We start from the raw sequence: 26,167 nt of genomic DNA on the forward strand, positions 1-26,167 counted from the left end.
GCACCTCAGGGCGTGCACACACTATGTATACAGCATACAGTATATAACATGTATCAGCCAGCACAGCACCTCAGGGCACGCACACACTATGTATACAGCATACAGTATGTACCATGTATCAGCCAGCATAGCATCTCAGGGCACGCACAAACTATGTATACAGCATACAGTATATACCATGTATCAGCCAGCACAGCACATCAGGGCACGCACACACTATGTATACAGCATACAGTATGTACCATGTATCAGCCAGCACAGCACCTCAGGGCGTGCACACACTATGTATACAGCATACAGTATGTACCATGTATCAGCCAGCACAGCACCTCAGGGCGTGCACACACTATGTATACAGCATACAGTATGTACCATGTATCAGCCAGCACAGCACCTCAGGGCGTGCACACACTATGTATACAGCATACAGTATATGTACCATGTATCAGCCAGCACAGCACCTCAGGGCGTGCACACACTATGTATACAGTATACAGTATATGTGCCATGTATCTGCCAGCACATCACCTCAGGGCGTGCACACACTATGTATACAGCATACAGTATGTGCCATGTATCTGCCAGCACAGCACCTCAGGGTGTGCACACACTATGTATACAGCATACAGTATGTGCCATGTATCAGCCAGCACAGCACCACAGGGCACGCACACACTATGTATACAGCATACAGTATATACCATGTATCAGCCAACACAGCACCTCAGGGCACGCACACACTATGTATACAGCATACAGTATATGTACCATGTATCAGCCAGCACAGCACCTGAGGGCACGCACACACTATGTATATAGCATACAGTATATGTACCATGTATCAGCCAGCACAGCACCTCAGGGCACGCACACACTATGTATACAGCATACAGTATATGTACCATGTATCAGCCAGCACAGCACCTCAGGGCACGCACACACTATGTATACAGCATACAGTATGTACCATGTATCAGCCAGCACAGCACCTGAGGGCACGCACACACTATGTATACAGCATACAGTATATGTACCATGTATCAGCCAGCACAGCACCTCAGGGCGTGCACACACTATGTATACAGCATACAGTATGTACCATGTATCAGCCAGCACAGCACCTCAGGGCATGCACACACTTTGTATACAGCATACAATATATGTGCCATGTATCTGCCAGCACAGCACCTCAGGGCGTGCACACACTATGTATACAGCATACAGTATATGTACCATGTATCAGCCAGCACAGCACCTCAGGGCGTGCACACACTATGTATACAGTATACAGTATATGTGCCATGTATCTGCCAGCACATCACCTCAGGGCGTGCACACACTATGTATACAGCATACAGTATGTGCCATGTATCTGCCAGCACAGCACCTCAGGGTGTGCACACACTATGTATACAGCATACAGTATATACCATGTATCAGCCAGCACAGCACCTCAGGGCACGCACACACTATGTATACAGCATACAGTATATGTGCCATGTATCAGCCAGCACAGCACCTCAGGGCGTGCACACACTATGTATACAGCATACAGTATATACCATGTATCAGCCAGCACAGCACCTCAGGGCACGCACACACTATGTATACAGCATACAGTATATACCATGTATCAGCCAGCACATCACCTCAGGGCATGCACACACTATGTATACAGCATACAGTATATACCATGTATCAGCCAGCACAGCACCTCAGGGCACGCACACACTATGTATACAGCATACAGTATGTGCCATGTATCAGCCAGCACAGCACCTCAGGGCACGCACACACTATGTATACAGCATACAGTATATACCATGTATCAGCCAGCACATCACCTCAGGGCATGCACACACTATGTATACAGCATACAGTATATACCATGTATCAGCCAGCACAGCACCACAGGGCGTGCACACACTATATATACAGCATACAGTATATACCATGTATCAGCCAGCACATCACCTCAGGGCACGCACACACTATATATACAGCATACAGTATATACCATGTATCAGCCAGCACAGCACCTCAGGGCGTGCACACACTATATATACAGCATACAGTATATGTACCATGTATCAGCCAGCACAGCACCTCAGGGCGTGCACACACTATGTATATAGCATACAGTATATACCATGTATCAGCCAGCACAGCACCTCAGGGCACGCACACACTATGTATACAGCATACAGTATATACCATGTATCAGCCAGCACAGCACCTCAGGGCGTGCACACACTATGTATACAGCATACAGTATATGTACCATGTATCAGCCAGCACAGCACCTCAGGGCACGCACACACTATGTATACAGCATACAGTATATACCATGTATCAGCCAGCACAGCACCTCAGGGCACGCACACACTATGTATACAGCATACAGTATGTACCATGTATCAGCCAGCACAATACCTCAGGGCACGCACACACTATATATACAGCATACAGTATATACCATGTATCAGCCAGCACAGCACCTCAGGGCGTGCACACACTATGTATACAGCATACAGTATATGTACCATGTATCAGCCAGCACAGCACCTCAGGGCGTGCACACACTATGTATACAGCATACAGTATATACCATGTATCAGCCAGCACAGCACCTCAGGGCACGCACACACTATGTATACAGCATACAGTATATACCATGTATCAGCCAGCACAGCACCTCAGGGCGTGCACACACTATGTATACAGCATACAGTATATGTACCATGTATCAGCCAGCACAGCACCTCAGGGCACACACACACTATGTATACAGCATACAGTATATACCATGTATCAGCCAGCACAGCACCTCAGGGCACGCACACACTATGTATACAGCATACAGTATGTACCATGTATCAGCCAGCACAGCACCACAGGGCACGCACACACTATATATACAGCATACAGTATATACCATGTATCAGCCAGCACAGCACCTCAGGGCGTGCACACACTATGTATACAGCATACAGTATATGTACCATGTATCAGCCAGCACAGCACCTCAGGGCACGCACACACTATGTATACAGCATACAGTATATACCATGTATCAGCCAGCACAGCACCTCAGGGCACGCACACACTATGTATACAGCATACAGTATGTACCATGTATCAGCCAGCACAGCACCACAGGGCACGCACACACTATATATACAGCATACAGTATATACCATGTATCAGCCAGCACAGCACCACAGGGCACGCACACACTATATATACAGCATACAGTATATACCATGTATCAGCCAGCACAGCACCTCAGGGCGTGCACACACTATGTATACAGCATACAGTATATACCATGTATCAGCCAGCACAGCACCTCAGGGCACGCACACACTATGTATACAGCATACAGTATATACCATGTATCAGCCAGCACAGCACCTCAGGGCGTGCACACACTATGTATACAGCATACAGTATGTACCATGTATCAGCCAGCACAGCACCACAGGGCACGCACACACTATGTATACAGCATACAGTATATACCATGTATCAGCCAGCACATCACCTCAGGGCATGCACACACTATGTATACAGCATACAGTATATACCATGTATCAGCCAGCACAGCACCACAGGGCGTGCACACACTATATATACAGCATACAGTATATACCATGTATCAGCCAGCACATCACCTCAGGGCACGCACACACTATATATACAGCATACAGTATATACCATGTATCAGCCAGCACAGCACCTCAGGGCGTGCACACACTATATATACAGCATACAGTATGTACCATGTATCAGCCAGCACAGCACCTCAGGGCGTGCACACACTATGTATACAGCATACAGTATATGTACCATGTATCAGCCAGCACAGCACCTCAGGGCGTGCACACACTATGTATACAGCATACAGTATGTACCATGTATCAGCCAGCACAGCACCTCAGGGCACGCACACACTATGTATACAGCATACAGTATATGTGCCATGTATCAGCCAGCACAGTACCTCAGGGCACGCACACACTATATATACAGCATACAGTATGTACCATGTATCAGCCAGCACAGCACCTCAGGGCGTGCACACACTATGTATACAGCATACAGTATATACCATGTATCAGCCAGCACAGCACCTCAGGGCACGCACACACTATGTATACAGCATACAGTATATACCATGTATCAGCCAGCACAGCACCTCAGGGCGTGCACACACTATGTATACAGCATACAGTATGTACCATGTATCAGCCAGCACAGCACCTCAGGGCACGCACACACTATGTATACAGCATACAGTATATACCATGTATCAGCCAGCACATCACCTCAGGGCATGCACACACTATGTATACAGCATACAGTATATACCATGTATCAGCCAGCACAGCACCACAGGGCGTGCACACACTATATATACAGCATACAGTATATACCATGTATCAGCCAGCACAGCACCTCAGGGCGTGCACACACTATATATACAGCATACAGTATGTACCATGTATCAGCCAGCACAGCACCTCAGGGCGTGCACACACTATGTATATAGCATACAGTATGTACCATGTATCAGCCAGCACAGCACCTCAGGGCACGCACACACTATGTATACAGCATACAGTATATGTACCATGTATCAGCCAGCACATCACCTCAGGGCACGCACACACTATGTATACAGCATACAGTATGTACCATGTATCAGCCAGCACAGCACCACAGGGCGTGCACACACTATGTATACAGCATACAGTATATACCATGTATCAGCCAGCACATCACCTCAGGGCATGCACACACTATGTATACAGCATACAGTATATACCATGTATCAGCCAGCACAGCACCACAGGGCGTGCACACACTATATATACAGCATACAGTATATACCATGTATCAGCCAGCACAGCACCTCAGGGCGTGCACACACTATATATACAGCATACAGTATGTACCATGTATCAGCCAGCACAGCACCTCAGGGCGTGCACACACTATGTATATAGCATACAGTATGTACCATGTATCAGCCAGCACAGCACCTCAGGGCACGCACACACTATGTATACAGCATACAGTATATACCATGTATCAGCCAGCACATCACCTCAGGGCACGCACACACTATGTATACAGCATACAGTATGTACCATGTATCAGCCAGCACAGCACCACAGGGCACGCACACACTATATATACAGCATACAGTATATACCATGTATCAGCCAGCACAGCACCACAGGGCACGCACACACTATATATACAGCATACAGTATATACCATGTATCAGCCAGCACAGCACCTCAGGGCGTGCACACACTATGTATACATCATACAGTATATACCATGTATCAGCCAGCACAGCACCTCAGGGCACGCACACACTATGTATACAGCATACAGTATATACCATGTATCAGCCAGCACAGCACCTCAGGGCGTGCACACACTATGTATACAGCATACAGTATGTACCATGTATCAGCCAGCACAGCACCACAGGGCACGCACACACTATGTATACAGCATACAGTATATACCATGTATCAGCCAGCACATCACCTCAGGGCATGCACACACTATGTATACAGCATACAGTATATACCATGTATCAGCCAGCACAGCACCACAGGGCGTGCACACACTATATATACAGCATACAGTATATACCATGTATCAGCCAGCACATCACCTCAGGGCACGCACACACTATATATACAGCATACAGTATATACCATGTATCAGCCAGCACAGCACCTCAGGGCGTGCACACACTATATATACAGCATACAGTATGTACCATGTATCAGCCAGCACAGCACCTCAGGGCGTGCACACACTATGTATACAGCATACAGTATATGTACCATGTATCAGCCAGCACAGCACCTCAGGGCGTGCACACACTATGTATACAGCATACAGTATGTACCATGTATCAGCCAGCACAGCACCTCAGGGCACGCACACACTATGTATACAGCATACAGTATATGTGCCATGTATCAGCCAGCACAGTACCTCAGGGCACGCACACACTATATATACAGCATACAGTATGTACCATGTATCAGCCAGCACAGCACCTCAGGGCGTGCACACACTATGTATACAGCATACAGTATATACCATGTATCAGCCAGCACAGCACCTCAGGGCACGCACACACTATGTATACAGCATACAGTATATGTACCATGTATCAGCCAGCACAGCACCTCAGGGCGTGCACACACTATGTATACAGCATACAGTATGTACCATGTATCAGCCAGCACAGCACCTCAGGGCACGCACACACTATGTATACAGCATACAGTATATACCATGTATCAGCCAGCACATCACCTCAGGGCATGCACACACTATGTATACAGCATACAGTATATACCATGTATCAGCCAGCACAGCACCACAGGGCGTGCACACACTATATATACAGCATACAGTATATACCATGTATCAGCCAGCACAGCACCTCAGGGCGTGCACACACTATATATACAGCATACAGTATGTACCATGTATCAGCCAGCACAGCACCTCAGGGCGTGCACACACTATGTATATAGCATACAGTATGTACCATGTATCAGCCAGCACAGCACCTCAGGGCACGCACACACTATGTATACAGCATACAGTATGTACCATGTATCAGCCAGCACAGCACCTCAGGGCGTGCACACACTATGTATATAGCATACAGTATGTACCATGTATCAGCCAGCACAGCACCTCAGGGCACGCACACACTATGTATACAGCATACAGTATATGTACCATGTATCAGCCAGCACATCACCTCAGGGCACGCACACACTATGTATACAGCATACAGTATATACCATGTATCAGCCAGCACAGCACCTCAGGGCGTGCACACACTATATATACAGCATACAGTATGTACCATGTATCAGCCAGCACAGCACCACAGGGCGTGCACACACTATGTATACAGCATACAGTATATACCATGTATCAGCCAGCACAGCACCTCAGGCCATGCACTATAGATAGCCCAGGTGCTGTATGACACCTCATTGTATTCTTACACAAGCTGAGTATGTGGGTGAACAAGGAGCAGATATTTTCCCCTCAGATGCCTGGATGATCCTCCCATACACAGAGGGGACAGCAGCATTCAGGTCCCCGTCTATGTGTTAGCAATGCCAGCGCTTGACCTGGTTAGGAGAGGAATGACTGGGGGCGCTGCAGCCCCTCATCGCCTGCAGCTGCAGCAGCATCTCACACGGCAGCAGGGAGAGCAGAGACAGGGGCTGGAGGGGGGATAGGAGGGGCCCTGGCACTGACTGGAAGAGGTGGGGTGAGACTGGGGGGATTTTATTGGTACCTTCCATCTATCGTCAACCAGGTTAACCCTTCCAAATAAGGAGGGGGGTGCTGTGCATTTGCTAAGTGCTTTGCTGGCCCCCTGGGACTGAACTGGTTAAATGAGAAGAGATGTTTGCGATGTATAAGAGAAGCAGCATTTGGTAGCAGCAGAGCTCCAGCCAGCAGTCTCCTGTCCCAGGGGGCAAATATAACAGTTTCATCAGCTTTTGCCCTAATAACTCCCCATTTGCAGAGAGGCTCCACCAGCACCAGGCTGCTCCGCTCCCCCATACTGCCTGCACCTGAGGGCTGGAGCGAGCACTGTGCGGGTCACCAGGGAGGATGGAGTGAGGGAAGGGGAGACCGGACTACTGCTGCTGCTTGGAGGGACAAGCCCATGGCTTTCAGGAAGGCGACCTGGATTAACTAGACACTGCTGGGCCCTTCTGTCACTCAAATCAAGGGTAAGTGGCTGCTCCGCACTCACTAACCCCCCTACTATACCCCCTCCACACTACCCTCTCCCTACTGCACCCCCCTCCACACTAACCCCTACCTTCTGCACCCTCCCTACTGCACTCCCCTCCACACCACCCCCTCCCTACTGCACCCCCCCTCCACACTACCCCCTACCTTCTGCACCCTCCACACTACCCCCCCCTCCACACTACCCCCTACCTTCTGCACCCTCCCTACTATACCCCCCTCCACACTACCCCCTACCTTCTGCACCCTCCACACTACCCCCCTCCACACTACCCTCTACCTTCTGCACCCTCCCTACTATACCCCCCTCCACACTACCCCCTACCTTCTGCACCCTCCACACTACCCCCCTCCACACTACCCCCTACCTTCTGCACCCTCCACACTACCCCCCTCCACACTACCCCCTACCTTCTGCACCCTCCACACTACCCCCTACCTTCTGCACCCTCCCTACTGCACTCCCCTCCACACTACCCCCTACCTTCTGCATCCTCCACACTACCCCCCCTCCACACTACCCCCTACCTTCTGCACCCTCCACACTACCCCCCCTCCACACTACCCCCTACCTTCTGCACCCTCCACACTACCCCCCCTCCACACTACCCCCTACCTTCTGCACCCTCCACACTACCCCCCCTCCACACTACCCCCTACCTTCTGCACCCTCCCTACTATACCCCCCTCCACACTACCCCCTACCTTCTGCACCCTCCACACTACCCCCCCTCCACACTACCCCCTACCTTCTGCACCCTCCACACTACCCCCCCTCCACACTACCCCCTACCTTCTGCACCCTCCCTACTGCACTCCCGTCCACACTACCCCCTACCTTCTGCACCCTCCACACTACCCCCTACCTTCTGCACCCTCCACACTACCCCCCCTCCACACTACCCCCTACCTTCTGCACCCTCCACACTACCCCCCCTCCACACTACCCCCTACCTTCTGCACCCTCCACACTATACCCCCCTCCACACTACCCCCTACCTTCTGCACCCTCCAAATTCCTCTGAAGTTTCTCCTCAGTTTTACCCCACTGAGTAAATAATCTCCTGCTGCAAAGTGATACATACTGTATATTATAATGGGTCGTTTCTGTTCCCAGCATAAAGCTCTTGTGCAAATATAACATCAGGCACTACAGGAGTTATGGGAGCAGCCAGGTGCTACATCTGCTGCATGTGGGAGGAGATGCTGGGGATTGTGCATGTTATGCAGATACACTCACAGCTACAGTAAATGACCTGTCCATCTATAGAGAGAGAACAGTAATTACTGTATCAGCTCAGCAGTATAGTACAGTACTTACTACCGTCCAGCCTCCGGGAGCTGCTACCTGACTGTTCCTGTACTTAGTGCTGTGCAGGAGGGACCGGGGAGGGGGACAGTGAGTGCTAAACACACAGCAATTTGGGTTAATGATGATTACAGGTACTCACTGGTACACGGGGAGAGGGCAGAATGCATTTCCTGGTAGACATACATTATGGTGCAGGTGCTGATAAAGATATTTCCTACCCTAATGTGAGAAGACATGAACCTGACTTCCCATGTGCTGTTATTATGTTATATGTACTGTACTGTGGTCCTGTGCTGTTATTATGTTATATGTACTGTACTGTGGTCCTGTGCTGTTATTATGTTATATGTACTGTACTGTGGTCCTGTGCTGTTATTCTGTTATATGTACTGTACTGTGGTCCTGTGCTGTTATTATGTTATATGTACTGTACTGTGGTCCTGTGCTGTTATTCTGTTATATGTACTGTACTGTGGTCCTGTGCTGTTATTATGTTATATGTACTGTACTGTGGTCCTGTGCTGTTATTATGTTATATGTACTGTACTGTGGTCCTGTGCTGTTATGTTATATGTACTGTACTGTGGTCCTGTGCTGTTATTCTGTTATATGTACTGTACTGTGGTCTTGTGCTGTTATTATGTTATATGTACTCTACTGTGGTCCTGTGCTGTTATTATGTTATATGTACTGTACTGTGGTCCTGTGCTGTTATGTTATATGTACTGTACTGTGGTCCTGTGCTGTTATTATGTTAAATGTACTGTACTGTGGTCCTGTGCTGTTATTATGTTATATGTACTGTACTGTGGTCCTGTGCTGTTATGTTATATGTACTCTACTGTGGTCCTGTGCTGTTATTATGTTATATGTACTCTACTGTGGTCCTGTGCTGTTATTATGTTATATGTACTGTTATGTTATATGTACTGTACTGTGATCCTGTGCTGTTATATGTACTGTACTGTGATCCTGTGCTGTTATGTTATATGTACTGTACTGTGATCCTGTGCTGTTATTATGTTATATGTACTGTACTGTGGTCCTGGTCTGTTATTATGTTATATGTACTCTACTGTGATCCTGTGCTGTTATGTTATATGTACTGTACTGTGATCCTGTGCTGTTATTATTATGTTATATGTACTGTACTGTGGGCCTGATTCAGAGCCGGACGCTATTTGCGCCGCTCGTTCTGATAAAGGGGCCGGATATTTAAATTAAGCGCTCGCTCTTTGCGGTCTGTTGACGCCTCTATGTCTGAACGAGCGAACAAAACATGCGGCTGCTATTTAGAAAAAAACGCCCCCTGGCCGCTCGCACCATACGTCATCTCCGCTATTTATTAGATTAATCGAGTATATCGAACGGCGTCTGAACTGCTCGCTATTCTTGTGGTAGCATATTCCTACCGCAATCATGCGAGCAGTTCAGGCTAAAAGACAACCAAGTGATGTGGTCAATGACGCTGCTTTGTTAATTATGCACACCCTTAAAACACTCGTTTTGACCATTTGGCACGCCTGCGTTCGGATCTCCACTCCCCGTTTTCAAGCACCTTCCCCTGTTACCACCCACAAACGCCTCATCCTGTCACTCAAATTAGCAGGCATTCGCTATTTTGCGAACACGCGATTTCTGACCGCACTGACTGGCTGGCGCATGCACATTACGATCCGTACGCATGCGCAGATGTGCGAACATCGCTCGGAGAGAACGAGCAGCCGCTAACGAGCGGCTCTGAATCAGGCCCTGTGATCCTGTGCTGTTTTTTTGTTATATGTACTGTACTGTGGTCCTGTGCTGTTATTATGTTATATGTACTGTACTGTGGTCCTGTGCTGTTATATGTACTGTACTGTGGTCCTGTGCTATTTTTATGTTATATGTACTGTACTGTGGTCCTGTGCTGTTATTATGTTATATGTACTGTATTGTGGTCCTGTGCTGAATCCATAATAACAGGGGCTCAGGATTTGATAGCAGGGACTCTAACTTGTACCTTTCATCATGATATTCACTCTCTATAGTTTATATTTGGACATTTTATGTACCCCATGTTCCGGGATAGCCTACACCTTACCTTGCTCTGAATAGAGGAGCCAGTGGAAGTGCCGGCTGTGCAGGGAATGGCTGTCTCACAGTCGTACTTATGTTGTACTCAGTATGTCTGCTAGAGGGGGATCCCAGGAGTCACCCAGAATTCTCCTATTGTAATATGGATACTTAGCATCAACACACTGCACTGTAATGTAAACTGGGACGTCAACAAAGCAGCTGACCCAAACTGTACACTAGATAACCCTCACCAGAAGAGCTTACAATCTACATGATTTAGATAAAGTAGGTAGGCATTGCACAGTGATTGTCTTACTGAATTTATTGCATGAAGTAACTTCTCAGCTCATCCTACTCTAAATCTAATGAATATTCTTTGTTTCTGAATCTCAGATTTTTTACTGCGTTGCTTAATGGCCTCATGTTGGGCTTGTGGTAGATATAGATATAGGGGTCAATTTATCATTCAACATTTGCAGCATATCCTCCGAAAACATTTGTCTTGGGGGATACCCACAAATATTAGGTATCACCCTCTATTTCTGATACCAGCGGCAGCCCCTATAATTTTCTGTGGGGGCTGCTACACTGTCAGCTTTTCCAGACAGTTTGGACTCGGCAGCTAATGGTGCATACACACGGTCAGACCTGCTAGGTCAACGATGAATGATTTTACCAATGATCTCATTGACGATGAATGATCTCTGACAGTATTTAAATGAATGAAATCGTTCAAATCTGACTGCAAACACAGTCGATTTCAGACATCGTTATCTGACATAGAGGCACACGCATCGTTCGTCGATGCATGTCAACGATATGAACGATGTAACGATTTTTACAATCGTTATCGTTCATATCTTCCAGAAAATCTGACCGTGTGTACCCTCCATAACGCCGCTGTGGCTTATGGGCTACCAATCGCCATCGCACACGCATGGTCAGCGGACCTCGCATTGGTAGTAGTGCCACGAAGGCACAAAACGATCTCTTCACTTCTAGCACATGGCAGGGACCACTGCCCCTGTGTGTTTATTTGATACATATCGATGAATGTAAATTTTTTGTTGCCGCAAATAGCGGTGATAAGGAATGTATAATTATTGGGTCCAAAACCTGATAATTGTTACATATGCCCTATCATAGAGAGAGGGGGAGAGTGAGTGACCTGTGTACATGAAGTCTGCAGAGATAAACAATGAGGCACTGGCTCTGTGCAGTGAGGAATAGGCACCGGCTCTGTGCAGTGAGGAATAGGCACCGGCTCTGTGCAGTGAGTAATAGGTATCGTCTCTGTGCAGTGAGGAATAGGCACCGGCCCTGTGCAGTGAGGAATAGGCACCGGCTCTGTGCAGTGAGGAAGAGGTACCGGGCTCTGTGCAGTGAGGAATATGTACCGGGCCCTGTGCAGTGAGGAATAGGTACTTGGCTCTGTGTAGTGAGGAATAGGCATCGGCCCTGTGCAGTGAGGAATAGGCACCGGCTCTGTGCAGTGAGGAATAGGCACCGTCTCTGTGCAGTGAGGAATAGGCACCGGGCTCTGTGCAGTGAGGAATAGGCACCGGGCTCTGTGCAGTGAGGAATAGGTACCTGGCTCTGTGCAGTGAGGAATAGGCACCTGGCTCTGGGCCTGATTCAGAGCCGGACGCTATTTGCGCTCGCTCGTTCAGAAAAAGCAGCCGGATATTTAAATAGAGCGCTCGCTCTTTGCGGTCTGTTGACGCCTCTATGTCTGAACGAGCGAACGAAACATGCGCTTGCTATTTTTAAAAAAACGCCCCCTGGCCACTCGCATCATACGTCATCTCCGCTATTTATTAGATTAATCGAGTACTTCGAAAGGCATCTGAACTGCTCGCAGTGCTTGTGGTAGCATTTTCCTACCGCAATCATGCGAGCAGTTCAGGCTAAAAGACAACCAAGTAACGTGGTCGATGACGCTGCTTTGTTAATTGTGCACACCCTTAAAACGCCCGTTTTGACCGTTTGGCACGCCTGCGTTCGGATCTCCACTCCCCGTTTTCAAGCACCTTCCCCTGTTGCCACCCACAAACGCTTCATTCTGTCACTCAAATTAGCAGGCATTCGCTATTTTGCGAGCACACAATTTCCGACCGCAATGACTGGTTCGCGCATGCGTATTACAACCCATACGCATGCGCAGTTGTGCGAACATCGCTCGGAGCGAGCGAGCGGCCGCTTACGAGCGGCTCTGAATCAGGCCCTCTGTGCAGTGAGGAATAGGCACCGGCTCTGTGCAGTGAGGAATAGGTACCGGGCTCTGTGCAGTGAGGAATAGGCACCAACTCTGTGCAGTGAGGAATAGGTACCGGGCTCTGTGCAGTGAGGAATAGGTAGCGGGCTCTGTGTAGTGAGGAATAGGCATCTGCCCTGTGCAGTGAGGAATAGGCACCGGCTCTGTGCAGTGAGGAAGAGGTACCGGGCTCTGTGCAGTGAGGAATATGTACCGGGCCCTGTGCAGTGAGGAATAGGTACTTGGCTCTGTGTAGTGAGGAATAGGCATCGGCCCTGTGCAGTGAGGAATAGGCACCGGCTCTGTGCAGTGAGGAATAGGCACCGGCTCTGTGCAGTGAGGAATAGGTACCGGGCTCTGTGCAGTGAGGAATAGGCACCGGCTCTGTGCAGTGAGGAATAGGCACCGGCTCTGTGCAGTGAGGAATAGGCACCGGGCTCTGTGCAGTGAGGAATAGGCACCGGGCTCTGTGCAGTGACGAATAGGTACCGGGCTATGTGCAGCGAGGAATAGGCACCGGCTCTGTGCAGTGAGGAATATTCCTTATCATAGGATATCGGGGAGATGTATGAAGCCTTGGAGAGAAATAAAGTGAAGAAGTTGTCGGGAGCTACCAACCGGCTTTCACCTGTCCTTTATCAGCGCAGTCTATGTAATGACAGAAGCTGATTATTTGTTTTGGGCAACTTCTCCACTTTATCTCTCTCCAAGCATTGATACATCTCCCCTTATAACAGAGCAACAATGCTACTGTATGTACAGCTTACTGAGTCCAGGAAAAACATATCTTACAGTATATCTGTACATGTATTACACCAGGGGCATGACATGCAGAATATACTGTAAGATGTACTATAATATTTGGGGAGCAGTGATGTCACTGGTGTCACATGACTCACGGTGATGGCCTGCAGATCTGGCAGAAGGTAAAGCCCACGGTGACGGCCTGCAGATCTGGCAGAAGGTAAAGCCCTCCTGGATATGGGGATCACCTAAGATAACTTGTGTGTAACAATAATTAGTGAGTAATGTGCTATTTACTATAAAAGTGAAATTATCACTGTTTAATTCAATGCAGAGTTCATGGCACTCTTTGCGGTGTCCTGTAATATCCTGATATTTGTACTGACTTTGCTATGAAACAGTCCCTACTGGTTTCTATATTCCTGCAGTCCCTACTGTCTCCTATATTCCTGCAGTCCCTACTGTCTCCTATATTCTTGCAGTCCCTACTGTCTCCTATATTCTTGCAGTCCCTACTGTCTCCTATATTCCTGCAATCCCTACTGTCTCCTATATTCCTGCAGTCCCTACTGGCTCCTATATTCCTGCAGTCCCTACTGTCTCCTATATTCCTGCAGTCCCTACTGTCTCCTATATTCTTGCAGTCCCTATTGTCTCCTATATTCCTGCAGTCCCTACTGTCTCCTATATTCTTGCAGTCCCTACTGTCTCCTATATTCTTGCAGTCCCTACTGTCTCCTATATTCCTGCAATCCCTACTGTCTCCTATATTCCTGCAGTCCCTACTGGCTCCTATATTCCTGCAGTCCCTACTGGCTCCTATATTCCTGCAGTCCCTACTGTCTCCTATATTCTTGCAGTCCCTACTGTCTCCTATATTCTTGCAGTCCCTACTGTCTCCTATATTCCTGCAATCCCTACTGTCTCCTATATTCCTGCAGTCTCTACTGGCTCTTATATTCCTGCAGTCCCTACTGTCTCCTATATTCTTGCAGTCCCTACTGTCTCTTATATTACTGCAGTCCCTACTGTCTCCTATATTCCTGCTGTACACACAAGACTTCCCTCCATTATCAGTAAGGATCTGTCCCTGCACTGGCTCCATGATTTCTGCACATCCCTTTTTAGGGCGCATTTCCGGTGTAAGAAATCTTATATTGGTTGGTTATTAGGAGCACAGTCTGGGAGGTTTCATTTAACACCTAGATCTTTATAGGGAGCATCAGAAGTCTCCAGCGATGCCACATTGTATCATCGAGCGGTAATCTTGCTCTGCAGACTATTACATCAGAATGAATACAATATGTTGGAGTATAGTGTTTCTTAGGCGACCATACATTACTTTGTATCATTTTGGTTTATGGTGATATCAGACACACTGGACATTACGGGGCTGTTGACATACGGATTTATGCCACATTGCAGGGTATAAAATGTGTAACTTAGCTCGGACGTGAATAAAAAGGCGCATATTGGTGCAGGTAGCTTGGAATGAAAGTGACACCTGTGACTGCTTGTGGCTGGAGTGGTGGGACAGGGAAGAGATGAGTCTGTCCTAACGTAGGGCGAGTGCATTCCGGCAGAGAGAAGCAGATACAGATGTGTCCTCATCTCTCCTCAATACGCCATGCAGCGCGATATTCCTGGGGTCTGGGGCGCACCAGGAGACTGCGCTGATTATTTTGATACTGTATCTGTGTGCGACTTTGAGTGTAAACAGAACGTGGCCTGCAAAAAGCTGTGGCCGCTCCATCCTAGCACTTCTCATGTCGATTGAGTAAGTCGCACACAAATATACAAGTGTCACATATCAAATGAATTGGCACAGTCTGCCGGTGCATCCTAGTCGCAGAAACAGATGCCCAGTGCTAGCAGAGTCTCACCAGGCGCGCCAAGAGGGGCAGTTAGACGGGACTGCAGCAAAGACGAGTGAGGACACGTCTGTACCCCAGCAAACGCTCCGCCAGTTGCGGGCACCTCAGGGCTGGTGACAATGATGATGATGATGATGCCAGCACTAGCTAGCCACTTCTGATTGGCCGATTGCAAATTCATCCCTGAATCCGATTGGTGCTTCCTCTGTTGCGCAGATGTATATTGTGTGCATGTTTTAGCAATTTGTTGTTTATATGGGAAATGTGCTGCTGTATTAGAGGTTTTACTTATTATTGAAACCTAAAAAGCACTTGTGCATCTTGCAAGCAACAAAAGACATAAAATAAAACAATTAGTAAGTGTACAGTCTGTGATGTAACCCGGGCACCAAACCTGCATACTGTGTACATCTCAGCTTAGGGCATAAACATGACGTTCTTCTGTGCTTCTTTGTGTATTTAGTTACATTAGGTCCAGTATGCGCCCAGCCAGTGTCTCTGCATGTACTATATGTGATAGAACATTTCTCACTTAGGGAAACCGGGTGCTAACCAGAGCTGTGCGTGGAATACGGAGTTCCTGCTTCCTAGACACAATGAAGGAATCCCATTTGGGGCTGAATGATACTTAGAAGAACGCAGCATAAGTACTCGCTATTACTGGCTGGCTCGGTCATGGGAAATGAATATTATTTTAATAAATATACTGCCTCAATCCCCAAGATGGAGGCATCTGGCGTGTGTAGATGGGGCTTCCGGGAGAGCTTTTGGACCCAAGTTATGGGGTGGTATTAGTACTAGGCGGCATGGAGAAATGCGGCTACGCTTCATTGTGAATACCAGGGTCGTCTTTACCTGCTGCCCCTCCCTTGGCGCCCGTCTGTCTAGACAACATGTGATCTATAAGGCGCGGATGTAGGCCCTGGCTCATGTTATGTGTGACATTTGAAGAATTGAGCAGTGGGTGGATGTTCCCTCATGTTCTATGGCTCATTAGTGTATACATGTTGATCAGACAATAACTGGTGGTGCTAAATGGGAGTTAGTCATATGCTAATACATTAATGAGCTGGATAATAATTGTGGTTTGTTATAGAGTCTACTTCTCTGCAGATCTGTAGGGATTGGATGAAAGTTACTGAGCAGGAAAAGGTGTTTCGTTACCATTTCATGGCCGTTAATGGAGCCCTCCAGCCAGTCTGCTCTGCTTCTATAGAATAAGTATAAGAGAATTTACAATGCTCTGTGTATCTGAAGCCGGATCATGTCACCTGTAGCACCCAGTGGGTGGAGGGTACGGATATAATTAGAGCTTTCAGAGACTGGCGTCCCTTCTCCGAGTGTTGCCTTGTCACCTCCTGATACACAAGTGATGTGTGCATCACTGCCGATGTGTGCGTTTCATTAACAAGCAGGTCGGAATGATGCCAAAAAACCTTGTTGAATCCCAGTGATGAAACCGCTAATCATCGGGCAGGTGAAGAAGAACAATCTTAATACTGTATCAGTCCCCTTCCGATATACTGTACATTAATAAACAGTGTTCCCAGGATTCCCACCAGGAAACGTCAGTTATCCCTTCAGTGGCCATTGTCCTGTCATTGATAAGAATCCATTATAAATAAGACTCCTTTAGGTGCGGGATAGTCAGTAAGACCATGGCACTACTATAAGATAGCTGCCCTAATTACTACCCATCATTCAATCTGATTGGTTTATCTATAATTAATAAAGAATTGAGGTGTAGTTGGCAGACTATCTAATGCCATGATGGGTAGATGCAGAGTCTCTTGGTTATTTCTTTGGGTTAGGTGGGAAATTTGCACCCAAAGATGTTGGGTTGATTGAATGGAGCGTAATGCAGTTGTACAGTACATGTATCCTACAGCCTTCCTCTGTCCTGCCCGTACTGGGAATATCTTTCCGCCCACATACATGAAAATTGTAACTTACATGCAGTTGTTTGTGACACGCGTGTTTCATTTGTATACTGATGGGACTGTATAGGTGTATCATTTGTATACGGATTGGACTGTATAGATGTACCATTTGTATAATGATGGGCCTGTATAGATGTACCATTTGTATACGGATGGGACTGTATAGATGTTTCATTTGTATACTGATGGGACTGTATAGATGTACCATTTGTATACGGATGGGACTGTATAGATGTTTCATTTGTATACTGATGGGACTGTAGATGTATCATTTGTATACTGATGGGACTGTATAGATGTATCATTTGTATACTGATGGGACTGTAGATGTATCATTTGTATACTGATGGGACTGTATAGATGTATCATTTGTATAGGAATGGGACTGTATTGATGTATCATTTGTATAATGGTGGGACTGTATAGATGTATCATTTGTATACTGATGGGACTGTACAGGTGTATCATTTGTATACTGATGGGACTGTATAGGTGTACCATTTGTATACTGATGGAACTGTATAGGTGTACCATTTGTATACAGATGGGACTGTATCGATGTATCATTTGTATATGGATGGGACTGTATCAATGTATCATTTGCATACGGATGGGACTGTATCGATGTATCATTTGTATATGGATGGGACTGTATAGATGTATCATTTGTATACGGATGGGACTGTATAGGTGTATCATTTGTATGCGGATGGGACTGTATCAATGTATAATTTGTATACTGATGGGACTGTATAGATATATCATTTGTATTGTGATGGGACTGTATACAGTAGTTCTATAATTTGTATACTGATGGGACTATATAGATGTATCATTTGTATACTGATGGGACTGTATCGATGTATCATTTGTATACTGATGGAACTGTATCGATGTATCATTTGTATACTGATGGGACTGTATAGGTGTATCATTTGTATATGGATGGGACTGTATTGATGTATCATTTGTATACTGATGGGACTGTATTGATGTATCATTTGTATACTGATGGGACTGTATCGATGTATCATTTGTATACTGATGGGACTGTATAGGTGTATCATTTGTATATGGATGGGACTGTATTGATGTATCATTTGTATATGGATGGGACTGTGTAGGTGTACCATTTGTATACTGATGGGACTGTATAGGTGTATCATTTGTATACGGATGGGACTGTATAGGCGTACCATTTGTATATGGATGGGACTGTGTAGGTGTACCATTTGTATACTGATGGGACTGTATAGGTGTACCATTTGTATACGGAAGGGACTGTATCGATATATCATTTGTATATGGATGGGACTGTATAGGTGTATCATTTGTATACGGATGGGACTGTATAGGTGTATCATTTGTATACGGATGGGACTGTATAGGTGTATCATTTGTATATGTATGGGACTGTATAGATGTATAATTTGTATACTGATGGGACTGTATAGATGTATAATTTGTATACGGATGGGACTGTATACAGGAGTTCTATAATTTGTATACGGATGGGACTGTATAGATGTATAATTTGTATACTGATGGGACTGTATAGATGTATAATTTGTATACGGATGGGACTGTATACAGGAGTTCTATAATTTGTATACGGATGGGACTGTATAGATGTATAATTTGTATACTGATGGGACTGTATAGATGTATCATTTGTTCAAAAATGTGAAAAATAAGAGTGCCCAGTTTGTTTGTGTGTGAGAATTCAGTTCAGGCGTCAGATAATTGGACGCGCTGCCGGATTCCATTAGCTACTTAAGGACTTCTGTATTTACCGTATGGGGAAACCCATAGCTATCAGCACTTTGGACCTCATTCAGAGTCGGTCGAAGCGGCCGCACGGTTGTACGCCACCGATGTTCTCTATACTGCGCATGCGTAAAGTTCGCAATGCGCGTGCGCAAACTAGCCGCTACGATCAGAAATGTCTCTCTCCTTGAACACAGCCAGGTCGGTAGTTTGAGTGACAGATGGAGGCGTTTGTGGGTGGTAACAGGGGAAGGTGCTTGAAAACGGGGAGTGGAGATCAGAACGCAGGCGTGCCTGACTATGCAAACGGCATTTTGTGGGAGTGCATACGGATTATGGGAGTGCATACGGATTATGGGAGTGCATAATTAACAAAGTAGCGTCATGGCACATGTGACATGGGAGGTTTTTACACTGACATGATCGTAGAGCTTAAGAGAGGGTATGGTCAACCTTAAGCTCTACGACCAGTTCCGATGCTTGCCGATGCTCTCGATTAATCCTTATATGCCCGGAGATGACGTGCAATGCGTATGAGAAGGGGGCATATTTTTTTGTCTTCCGACCGCTTCCTCCCCTTGGTCGGCCAGCTACCGATCCGAACTTAGGGACGCAACTTGCGAGGGAATCATTTGCATATACGGCCCCTTTTCGCGTACGACCGTGCGGCCGCTTCGACCGATTCTGAATGAGGTCCACTGTGTGGAATCTATGGGTTAGTATGCATTAAGCCATGGTTTAGCCCATGGGGAAAATGGCAATTAATGGAATAACTCTGGAGCTTTTCCCCGTGTGGCAAACCCCGCACCTAATTGAATTTCCCCTTGTGTCTTCGAGTTTATTCATCCATCATCACTGACAATGAGGATCCTGAATTATTGGAAAGTCCGTCTTATGATAGGACAATGATTAACGTGTTTTGTAATATTCTGATTATCGGCAAATACTTTCCCAAAACTATTTACTCTCATCATCTTACCTAAATATATTGTCTAATAATAATAGATATAAAATAATCATTCCAAGTACTTCCAAATACTATTATACATTTATAGCGCTGCTGCATAAAAAGTATCCTATAAAGGTGTCGTCTTATCTGTAGCACTAATGTAGTATAATACTTTCATTACAGAGTGCAGCAACATTGTTTCAAGGACTTTTAATGGTAACAATGGCTTTCATCTGACAAGATGACAATGATCCATTGTAGGGAAGAGGAATGGAGTCAGGGCTCTGACACATGGCAGCTGAAATATTCAGTTCACAAGTAGATAGGTTAGAAACAAACTTAATAGATGCAGAAACTTCATTTAAAAAAGGCAGCAGGAAAATGAATAAAAAATACAGATCAGCTTATTTTTGTACAAAATAATATTGGGGACTTCCCATTATGGTATTTTCTTGCTTATAATGTATACAAGGCCTGATTCACTACGGATCGCCACTCTGTATGCAATTACACACGCAGTCTGACTGCGATAGTATGCTAATCCTTTGCGATCGCTATACCACCCCAGCACTACATAAGGACGCCCACTTTACTTAGCACATATACGTAATGTTTAGCAAGACTGTGAAACCATCAGTAACATGGAGTACCATCACAGCCTCACACACACTTACACAGGCTCTGACCTTACTCAGGAAATACTAACCTCATCACACGCAGTGACTACACAAGACTGAGAAACCATCGGTAACATGGAGTACCATCACAGCCTCACACACACTTACACAGGCTCTGACCTTACTCAGGAATTACTAACCTCATCACACACAGTGATTACACAAGACTGAGAAACCATCAGTAACATGGAGTACCATCACAGCCTCACACACACTTACACAGGCTCTGACCTTACTCAGGAATTACTAACCTCATCACACGCAGTGACTACACAAGACTGAGATACCATCAGTAACATGGACTACCATCACAGCCTCACACACACTTACACAGGCTCTGACCTTACTCAGGAACTACTAACCTCATCACACACAGTGATTACACAAGACTGAGACACCATCAGTAACATGGAGTACCATCACAGCCTCACACACACTTACACAGGCTCTGACCTTACTCAGGAATTACTAACCTCATCACACCCAGTGACTACACAAGACTGAGATACCATCAGTAACATGGAGTACCATCACAGCCTCACACACACTTACACAGGCTCTGACCTTACTCAGGAATTACTAACCTCATCACACCCAGTGACTACACAAGACTGAGATACCATCAGTAACATGGAGTACCATCACAGCCTCACACACACTCACACAGGCTCTGACCTTACTCAGGAATTACTAACCTCATCACACACAGTGATTACACAAGACTGAGAAACCATCAGTAACATGGAGTACCATCACAGCCTCACACACACTTACACAGGCTCTGACCTTACTCAGGAATTACTAACCTCATCACACACAGTGATTACACAAGACTGAGATACCATCAGTAACATGGAGTACCATCACAGCCTCACACACACTTACACAGGCTCAGACCTTACTCAGGAATTACTAACCTCATCACACACAGTGATTACACAAGACTGAGATACCATCAGTAACATGGAGTACCATCACAGCCTCACACACACTTACACAGGCTCTGACCTTACTCAGGAATTACTAACCTCATCACACACAGTGATTACACAAGACTGAGAAACCATCAGTAACATGGAGTACCATCACAGCCTCACACACACTTACACAGGCTCTGACCTTACTCAGGAATTACTAACCTCATCACACACAGTGATTACACAAGACTGAGAAACCATCAGTAACATGGAGTACCATCACAGCCTCACACACACTTACACAGGCTCTGACCTTACTCAGGAATCGCTAACAACTGCGCACGCTATCAGGCCTCATAGGCCATTGCAGTGGGTAATTTATGCATGCCCCTGCAACGGCGTCCGAACGCACTGGCATGCCTGCGTTTCTCAGACCCCCCCCCCCCCCCTGCAACCTCCCACAAACCACTCCCTGTCAATCACTCTGTGATGGATCTGCGTAGTCGTGATTGCAGCGGCCTGTACGCGCACCGCGATGGTTACGCATGCGCAGAACGCAACAATCAGCGGATTGTGTACGTAATCGCAGTTGCATTTTAGTAGTGAATCAGGCCCATAGCTACAAATGTCCCTTCTTTATTTCCCTTTCCCAGGACTCGCACCGGACTTGCAGCAGTCCGAGGGCGTGCTCATTTTCCCCATCTGAGTATGGGCTCCTGTGTGAGTGTTTGGGCATCTGTGTACGCAGCCGCAGTCACTGACAGACCATCCCTGTGCATGCACACCTCCGAATCAGCCCTAATGTTTGGAGTGCAGACTATACATCAGGAACAGCTGTGATGAGCACATTACTCACTGAGACGTCGGGTACATGATGCACTCGGATCTCCTTGCTCAGCAGCTGGAAGTCATTAAGGAACTTTGGGCCTGATTCAGACCCACTCGCGAGCGGCTGTCCGCTCGCAAGTGGGTCGATGTTATGGACTGAGCATGCGCACGACGGAGGAAGCTCCGTGGTGCGCATGCGCCAGACGCGACGAGCGAAGGAAAGTCCTTCGCTCGTTGTGTCCGATCAAAGGGGACGTGCTGTCAATGTTGATTGACAGCACGCCCCCTTTGGTCGGCGTGCCGGGGGCGTGCCTCCCTGACGGGGGCTTTCCCACGGGAACGCCTCCCGTCAGAAGCCGGCCCACTGACATCACTAGTGATGTCAGTGGGAGTGATTTTGGCTCTGATAGAGCCAAAATCACTCCGGAGCTTGCGGTTGAGAAACTCAACCGCAGGCTCCGGCTCACAAATTCGATGGTCGCGATGGTCTCGACCATCGCGGCCATCAAAATGCACACTCGTATAGCCTGTGGGTGGTGTCCCACAGCTATATGAGCGTCCAGAAGGACGCTCCATTTTCATGGAGGCTGGCCCTCATTCAGAGCGGGCGCTCTGCTCAGAGCGTACGGCTCTGAATGAGGGCCTTTGTCTGCTGTGAGTCTGTAACTCACATGTGGGTATTAAGGACCTTTTTCTCCTGCTTCCCTGGTTTGATTTGTAGCCTCAAATCCATCTTCCCCGGGCACTAGATATGACCACTGGCTGACTCAGATAAGAACATGTGTCCGCTGCTGACCCAGATCCTGGAGCGCTGACATTAGCTGAGACCCCCCCAGTATGAGCCTCCCCACTGATTTCATGTAAACGGATCCTGAGGAGCGCTCAGCATTTCCCCCTCCGCATCGCACAATACAAGCTGCTGAGCCCCAGGCGACGATCGTCCAGTCAGAGCAGATGGTGCGGATGCATCATTTCCATTTGCTCAGTGGTTCTGTAATGCTAGTAGCTGCTATAATCTGACACAAATATGATATATATATATACTTATTTGGGTATAGGTTGCCGACAGTCGGGATTCCGGCGGTCAGATTCCCGACACCGGGATCCCGACAGGGTTAACATACAGTACCGACACTTGTTGGTCGGTATGCTAACCCTTTCCCTACCCTACTCTAACCCTCCCTGCCTGGTGCCTAACCCTAACCTCACCCCCCTAGAGCCTGAACCTAACCCTCCCCCTCCCCGCACCCTAAACCTAACACTCCCTCCCTTAGTGCCTAACCCTAACCTTCCCCTCGCCCCTACAGCCTGAACCTAACCCCCCCTCCCCGCACCCTAAACCTAACACTCCCCCCTTAGTGCCTAACCCTCCCTCTAGTGCCGAACCTTTCCCCCGCACCCTAACTCTCCCCTTACCCCTGATACTGTCGGGATTCCGGCGCTGGTATCTAAACCGGCAGCCGGGATCCTGACTACATTCCCTTCATTGAGTACCAGTTGTAGCAAGTGGCATCTGAGTTCCCCAGTCTCTCTCAGTACTCAGGGAACACAGTGGCTGGGACAGGATCAGAGAGAGAGAGAGAGAGAGACAGGCGACTCTCTAATCCAAAACTCATTTCTAGGTCTTAGAATAAAGTCATACGCTGAGAGACTTTTCATCCAGCCGGTCAGCTTATCGATTATCTGGCCAACTAAACCTTCATGAAGCTGTCTCCGTACACTATCCAACTCTTTTTCATCAGATCTGCCTGAAATTCACACTCAAGCAGTCCGATGTCACAAATCGTTTGTGCCCATACTCTCAGCAGATAAGTTAGATAATATAAAAGCAGCCCTATCTTAGACTGGTACCAAGTACTAAGCTTTATAGGCCTGGGCTGGTGGAACCATAGAGGGGAGACTTGCAGTGTGTGGGTTCCCACGCACCATGGTCCTAGGACAGTTCATACCAGAGCTAACTTATCCAACAGGTCGAAATTGCACGCCCGCCTCCAGCTGGGTATAACCAGCCCTGGTGTGCAGGTAGCAGTGGTGCTCGGTAATAGTGTAAAAAATAAACACTGTGTCCTGGTGCCAACAGGCCTAGGGATGGTTGGAACCATTGTAGGGGGCCCATCACACTGAGATTCTCCCCTCTATGGTTCCACCAGGATGGCAAAGTTTAGTTAATTTACCCAAACAATGTGAGCATTTTTTTTGCCATTTTTCAGCAGTGTATAATTATCGTTCCAGCGTGCTGTCTATGGCCAGTTTAATGACGCTGATTATTAAGGTCGGGATGCGGTAAAACCTCAGACAACTGCCATTTTCTGAGGTTATCCGCCATACGTATGGATCACCACAGGACCATTCGCTGCGCTGCAGTCCCCATAGGATTTTACATTTATAAATAAATACATTTAGGTGCCATGGTACATGGGCAAGATCTTTTGGTGCTCTGGCGTCGTAAAGTCTCTCCTTAAATGTTCTAATCCCATGGTAAGAGGACACGGTCTTGTGAGATTGGGGATTTGTTTCTTAGAATGTTCAGTACCATCACAAAAATGTCCCCTCTCCCCCCCCATTTTCTTGGGAAGGGGCTTGGTAACCAGTCAGTGGGCAGCATCGCTCTGTATGTGACTTCCTCCTCTACGTCACCACTGCTTATTAGTCTAGAGCGCCAATCTGTGTACGAGAGGGGCTGATGGTCAGCATGGTTGGCATAGTGGATAGCATTGCTGCCTCACAGTCCTGATGTCATCAGTCCAGTTCCTTGCAAAGGCACTAATCGACCACTTCTTTACCGTCCTCTTTTGCCCCTGACCCATGAGATCCATCAGAAGGATCGTTCCCTTCACTGTACGTGCGCCTCAGCATAGCACCGAGCTCTGACTACACTGCCATGAGGTGGGGACCTCTGGTGTGCGACCGCAGTGCTGATGCCCAAAAACATCCATTTCACGTATGGAAATAACATATGTGAAATGGATGTCTCACTCATAATCTCTCTCACTCATAATCTCTCTCACTCATAATCTGTC

The 26,167-nt window shown here is 47.1% G+C and overlaps 1 protein-coding gene across 1 annotated transcript in view; it reads left to right on the forward strand.

Annotated features, from left to right (window-relative positions):
- The first annotated feature begins 7,377 nt into the window (after positions 1 to 7,377).
- The window catches only part of PHF24 (PHD finger protein 24), a 303,298-nt gene continuing 284,508 nt past the window's right edge, over positions 7,378 to 26,167 (forward strand). Inside the window, exon 1 of the mRNA XM_088458415.1 lies at positions 7,378 to 7,805. The gene's annotated coding sequence lies outside the window, so the exon portion shown is untranslated. The remainder of the gene's footprint in view (positions 7,806 to 26,167) is intronic.

This window comes from Taudactylus pleione, unplaced genomic scaffold, assembly GCF_031769625.1.
Source record: "Taudactylus pleione unplaced genomic scaffold, aTauple2 ptg000830l, whole genome shotgun sequence".
Classification (NCBI taxonomy): domain Eukaryota; kingdom Metazoa; phylum Chordata; class Amphibia; order Anura; family Myobatrachidae; genus Taudactylus; species Taudactylus pleione.